Source organism: Penaeus vannamei, chromosome 31, assembly GCF_042767895.1.
Source record: "Penaeus vannamei isolate JL-2024 chromosome 31, ASM4276789v1, whole genome shotgun sequence".
NCBI lineage: Eukaryota > Metazoa > Arthropoda > Malacostraca > Decapoda > Penaeidae > Penaeus > Penaeus vannamei.
This window is the reverse complement of record NC_091579.1, coordinates 2,362,182-2,369,200: the sequence shown is the minus strand read 5'-3', so window position 1 is coordinate 2,369,200 and position 7,019 is coordinate 2,362,182. Positions and strand designations below refer to the sequence as shown.

Here is a 7,019-nt window from a genome sequence, read left to right as displayed (position 1 = left end):
CATTGTCTTTAAATTCCCTTTGTATTCCATTTTTTTTTTTAATCAAACTATTTTCAGTATCTATATTTTTTACAAGGAGATCTCCCTGTATTTTATTTTGCATCTTCTCTCCTCCAGTCTTTATGCCCATTCAATTTTCTTTCTACTCAAGCAAATGTATAGTTTGGCAGGATTGTTGCCATATGATGAAAAGAAATGAGCGGGACACTGGTTCCCAACCTTTTACTACTCTTTGGCTCCGACCAATTATAACCGTCATTGACCATATTAAGAACCACCGTCCCAGGATCTACATAATGTAACCTTAAACTTTAGACACTGTTCGTGGCAACGTAAGCTATACCCAATGTTACTTGACTTGGGTCCCTGTGACTGAACATGAAAGGAACAATTTAAAAGCTTTTACTACTGATAAGGTAAAGGTATAATCTGATATGGAACAGCAAAATAATATACAAGAGCAGGGCTGGCCGCTTTTCCGTAGCATTTTCACCATTTTTTTAAAACAAAAAAACGGATGTAAATAAAATTGAACTAGACACCATCAACGGCTACATAAAAACACTTAAGTCAGTCCGATGATTACAGCATTCCCTGCTTTACATGTTTACTGCACTGCATTGAAAGCCTATACAAGAATACATTATGCCAATATTATAACCACAATCGGCAAAAAATGCACCCGCACTTTATAGAAAAAGTATTAGATGTAAAACTTTCGGAAAAGGCCTTAAATCAACTAGAGTCCTTTTTTCTGCCGACAAGGAACTCGACTATGCCCTTGTTTATGGAGGGGTCGTGTATAAACAAATGCACTACGCAGATGAGCGTGTGGAGCACCTTTACTTGATTTGAAACGAAGAAAATGAAAGTTAATGCCACACTGTACGATGCATTATTCAGTAAGGATGGTGCTAATGTGGATATAGCCAAAGGCCATATACGAAGACTATATAGTCTTTGGATATTGCTCAGTGCTTGACTACAATGTATATTGTGTATGTGCGTGCGGGCGTACACATTGGTAAATATATATGCATATGTACATATGCACGTATACACACACACACACGCTCATGAAAGGAAGCACAAGTCTCCTTTACTCATGAAGATCACACATGTCCCTCCCTCACTCATAAAAGGAACAGATATCGCAAGTGTCCTCCAGATCCTTCCCCTCCTGACATTCTTGCTGATACTTACATGGCGATACCATATCCTCCAACAATTGTCCTCCTTAGGTTTACGTGGAAACATGGGCGTTTTCATTAAATCCTTCCTTTCTAAACACTTTCCTGGTCAAAATTGCCTCTTCCACGTCATCATCTTTTCCTCAATTCGAAGGCGTCTCACAAGGAAGTGTGCTTAGTACCACTATTCCTTCTTGCTGTAAATGACATAGTCTCAGCCCTACCACCAGGAGCCCGGGCATCACTATATGTTGATGACTTAACCATCTATGCATCTGGCACATCCACATAATCTGTCAATTCCTACAGTCTGCAATAACATCAGGAACTTCTTGGGCCACCAACCATGGCTTTCGCTTCTATACCTCCAAATCTTTCCCCATCCTTTTCTCTCGCTCACGTACGGTCCCCAAACCCCCATTCTTATATAACGCTCCACTCCAATACCGTTCTTCTGGCAAATTCCTAATTGTTATATTTGATTCCAAATTGTCCTGGCGAGACCATATCTTGTACATCAAAGAAAAAGCTCAACGCCGCCTCCGAATCTTACAAACTCTTTCACACATCTGGGGCTCAGATCGCAAAACTCTCCTCCATCTTCATGTTACCTTCATTCTCTCCACTCTAGATTATGGATGCTATATCTACTCCTCTGCCTCAACTTCTATTCTTGCTCACCTTGATACAATCCACCACAGCGGTCTCCGCTTAGCCCTAGGCGCCTTCCGCTCCTCTCCAGTTGAGAGCCTATATACTGAATCTGGTATGCCGTCGCTCTCTCGACGTCGAGCTTTTCTCTCTCTACGATGCTATGCTCGATTTCACAAATTTTCCCTTACCAAACTAACTATTCCACAATCCTTACTTCATACCTTTACCTCTTCACGTTTACCAACTCTTCTCCCCGTACGCATGGATATTCTCCTCTCCCATTCCCCCTTTCTTCACCTCCGACCTCTCCCACTTTCTGTCCATTCCATTCCTCCATGACTTATACCTAACCCCTGTATTTGCTCCTCAGTTTTCCCTGACCCACCAAAATCAGATATTTCCCCCCTCTATCCTTCTCCCTCATTTCCTTGACCATGTCTCCATTCATTCCTCCAGCATTCATGTTTACACTGACGGTTCCAAATCCATCTCAGGAGCTGGATTCGCAGTAATATTCCCAAATTGCACTTTCAAATACACCCTCCCTCCTGAATCTAGTGTCCTAACTACAGAACTATATGCACTCCTTTTTGCCTTAAGACGCATCCCCTTCTTCCTCTTTTACTATTTTTACTGACTCCCTTAACTCTTTAGCTCTCATAAAGTCTATGCACTCGACCAATCCCCTTGTCTGTAAGATCCAGAACTGGTTGTTCTATATATCCACACGTCACAAATCTGTCAGATTTTACTGGGTGCCCAGCCATGTTGGAATCCCTGGCAATGAACAGGCAGATATTCTTGCGCGCTATGCCGCAATGTCCACATCAACTCAACTACGCTTCTCACATATTCCAGCTACGGATTATTACCCCCACTTTAAAACCTTCTTGTATACCCGATGGCAATCTTTTTGGTCAAGACTCTACAACAATAAATTACATACTGTAAAACCATCAATCTCCTCTTGGTCAGCTCCATTTCACAAAAACAGACGTTGGGAGACGGCCCTTGCACGCTTACGTATTGGCCACACTCGCTTATCTAATGTCACGCTCAGACCCGCCCCTATGTCCTCTATGTAACGTCCTTCTTTCAGTCCCACACATTCTCTTGTCCTGTCCACGCTTTAATACAGCACGTACCTCTGCTTTTCCACACCTATCCTCCCTTCACCGACCTCCCAACATATCAGACATCCTTACAGAATCCCACAGTTTCTGCCTTGACAACCTGTTCTCCTTCCACAGACGCATAAATATCCTTCACTTGATCTAACTCCCTTACCTAAACCACAATAACCTTTTCTCTCATCTCCAACCTTTCAACACTACTCTAGATAGTTGACACATAGCAACTATCACCTGACATCCCCCTTTACTATACCTTCCTATAGTGCTATATGACCTTAGACGTCTAGCAGTTATTTTACCCATTAACCATCTTCCTGATACTTCACCGCCTTCCCCTGTTCCCCATCTGTTTCCCAAGATTATATTCCTCTTACTTCTCCAGCACTCATCTCATATCCTTAGTATACCCGTCGATTGTTTTATAATGGCTCTTCTGCATTTTTTTTATATATTGTTCCTTTTCTTCCCTCAGACATAGATCACCTTAATCTCTTTGTTTTACTTTTCACTACCATACTTTCCTACACCATTGTATAACCTTTGACATCTAACACATCTAATCGTTCTCAGTCTTACCCCTTCCACCATAATGCTTTACCATAGTGCTATATGACCTTTGTTATAAAGCACATTTATGTATTTTAACAATTAAGACAAAATAAACATGAAAAGTGAATGAAATATGCAAAAAGAAAAATAATATGATGAAAAGCATGAAGTTAATCAAAATAAATAAGTTCTATTTCTAGGTGAATAAATTTGAAACGTCAGGTAAAATGCAAAGACAGATTTACAAAAAATCAGTCTTACTCCTTTGGAAGTCAACTGAACTCACCACTATCTACACATTTTCATCGAGATATGTATCTTAGAAGGCTCTATAAACTAACCTGTCTATCTCCATTAGCTATTAATAAAATATATCTAACACAAAATTGTCAAAGCATTGGTTAAATTTGATAAACATTAAGTATTCATAAAAAAAGGCTTCATTTTCTTCTTACTCTAAACTTTGTTCCAGAATAGCATTCCCGTTACTGACTTCCACTTTTATTTCCAACAACATTATACAGAAACTCACTTCAAACGAGATTAATTGGATGACGTACCAAATGAACAAATGTCTTCTTCCTCTAAGAAGGCTGTGTTCCTGCAGCCTAAGGTGTGGAGAAGGAGGGCTACTTAGCTGTGCCATAGGGTGGGCAGGTGGGGTTCCAAAGCGCCACCCGCAGTGCAGGTGAAGGGTGTAATGATGCTAGCAGTAGCAGAGTACTCCCACCACAACACATGTGAGACAGGGCAAAGGGCACGAGGACCGTCTTGACCACAGTCGCCCCGAGGTGAGTGCAGGAAGGCTGTCGTCGAAGGCCTGGATGTGGAGCTCATTGTCACAAAGAAAGGCCACTACACGTGTACACACATGGAGGTTCAGTTGTAGTGTGAGCGGGAAGGATGTAACAGATAGGGGAACAGCAGATTTGAACGGGAAAAAAGTGCAGTTTGATACACAGGTATGGCTATGGTATAAATAATGACAGGAACAAGCTGTGGGAGAGAAAAAAGGAGACGAAAATTACATATACGTACATACATACATACATACATACATTATATATATATATATATATATATATATATATATATATATATATATATATATATATATATATATGTGTGTGTGTGTGTGTGTGTGTGTGTGTGTGTGTGTGTGTGTGTGTGTGTGTGTGTGTGTGTGTGTGTGTGTGTGTGTGTGTACATGATCAAAGGCATACCAAGGTTAGATATAACAAATTCCTTGCAATAATCTCTTGTATGATTAATCGGAAACAACTGTTTAATGTTAGAAAAGAAAGAAAAGATAGCACCACCATGTGGAAACTGGGACTAGAAGAGCCTTTAAAAAAACAGGTATCAACTCTGGATCACCTCAATTTACCTGGGAAGTACAGTGGAGGTTGGAAAAAAGGAGATACTTTCTATTATGATATAATTTCTGTCTGACTTCAGTCATCCTTCTTTCTCCACCCTCCATCGACGTGGCTGCATTCTCTCTTGCATAACCATTACTACAAGATTTCCGAATTTCATGCATACATGCCGCCATATCTGAGGTAATTTATAAAAAAATATATATTTTGGGGACTTTGCAAGGGGGTAAAAAAGTAATGGTAAAAGTGAAAACATTGTGAATACCTCATGTTCATTCCATAATTATCTACTTATGCGAATTATACGGAGATGGAAAATGACTCAGAATCTTGTGCGAATAGGCCGCTTCGAATCCGCACAACGGTAGTTCGAATCATTGGCGACAAAACCCAGTTATTTTTACATTTTCACTCCCTTTATGTAATGAAAGTAAAGGCTTTATGATTCTTCATCCATCTTTCCTCTTTCCTAATGTATTGCACCTCTTATGATTTCATTTTTTTATAACTGAAAATGCGAAAATGTAAAACGGTCACTGGCCTGGAAGTGTCCAATATCAACTTTCATCCGTCTAATTTGATTATACATGTTTGATATTTGCCCAATTATACATTTTCCTGTCGGTTTACACATCTACGACATAGCTATTGATATGGTAATAACTTTAAAGCTTTGGTATTGTGAATAAATCTATACGTGGCAGCGTTGATAACCGTTCGCTTGGCTTCTGGAGACAGCGGAAAAGTAGGAGCTGTGGTCCTCTTTCCTCTATATCCTGCTCATTATCTCAAAGATGTATGTATCAGAAATGTTCTTCGGGTGAATAATCTCACGAATTAAGCCACAGTGATTATCTGCATGGGCTAAATTTAACAAACGCGTAATGAAGGGTTAATGAAGGGGCTGCTAAGAGAGAAATCAACGCATGTCATTATCAACAAAAAATATTTCGCAATGTATTCGATTTTTCCATGAATTTCCGAGCAAGGCAATAGCTTTTGTATCACCAGGGTCAGTTGATTTACGCAAATTTGCCTTTCATACGTAGAATAGCATTAATTACTGTTATATGAACGTGGTTTTAGCAAAGAGCATTCCGCAACACCTCGATCCCTGGATCTCAGCCCTCGCACAATGAATGTTGCATGGTCTTTTCTCCTCCCACTTCCCTTCTCCTTTTCTTCTTCCCCTTCTGTCCACTTCCTAAGGTGTGAGAGCTGTGCTGTAAGGACGAAAGGCTGGCTTTATTTCAGTCCGGAATGGCCTTGTACTCTGCTTGCTCTTCCGTCTTTACCCTTTTCACTACCATACTAACCTGTAGTGCTCTACCAGGGTTCGGGTGCATCTTTTATAATGTCTTAAATAATGTTTTGGAATCTTGAGGCCTTTAAAAAAGTCTTAAAAACAGAGCATTTTCTGTCGTAGGTCTTACAATATCTTAAATTTGCCTAAAGCATTAGTCAAGAATATTAGAACTTGACATTTGGTGGTCGACAGGATAGGTTACTAAAGGACCATGTCCTAGATGCTGTGTAAAAAGCATGGGGTGATTTATTTTTTATTTATTTATTTTTTCATACCTTGGTCACAGACATGACAAGTAGGTCTACACATTATGGGAAAGTGTATTTAGCGACAGGTGACTCCAGGTCTTAAAAAGCAGTTGGAATGAGTCTTGAAAAGTTTTGAAAAGGCTTTAAATTTCATCAGCTTATACCTGCAAGAACCCTGTCTACAACCTTCGACATCTAGCATTTTGTAGTAATAGTTAACTCATTTTTACCCTTTTTACCATAATACTATCATAATGCTATATGACCTTTGATGTCTAGCACATTATTGGCTTTAACGATTAACCATTCTGGGAATCCACAAACATTGCTGTATGAACCAAAAAACTAACTTAAGTGGAGTTTGGGTAAATTTACAGCGGTAACAATCAGGGTTACAGTAAAAAGAGTGTAAGGAATGATTACCTTAACATAAACTAAGACACTCTTCATCTATGGCAAAGGTGCACAAATTGAAAATAAAGGAGATACATGACAGAAAGGAAAGAAGATCGACCCATCTTTTCCTAAGTTGCTCACCATGTTTACAACAGGAATATTTA

At 39.6% G+C, this 7,019-nt stretch overlaps 1 protein-coding gene across 2 annotated transcripts in view; it reads left to right on the top strand.

The window, feature by feature from the left end:
- Positions 1–5,597: 5,597 nt before the first annotated feature.
- The window catches only part of LOC113808633 (uncharacterized), a 15,866-nt gene continuing 14,444 nt past the window's right edge, over positions 5,598–7,019 (top strand). For both annotated transcript variants that reach the window (XM_070143585.1, XM_027360098.2), the window contains exon 1: positions 5,598–5,701. The gene's annotated coding sequence lies outside the window, so the exon portion shown is untranslated. The remainder of the gene's footprint in view (positions 5,702–7,019) is intronic.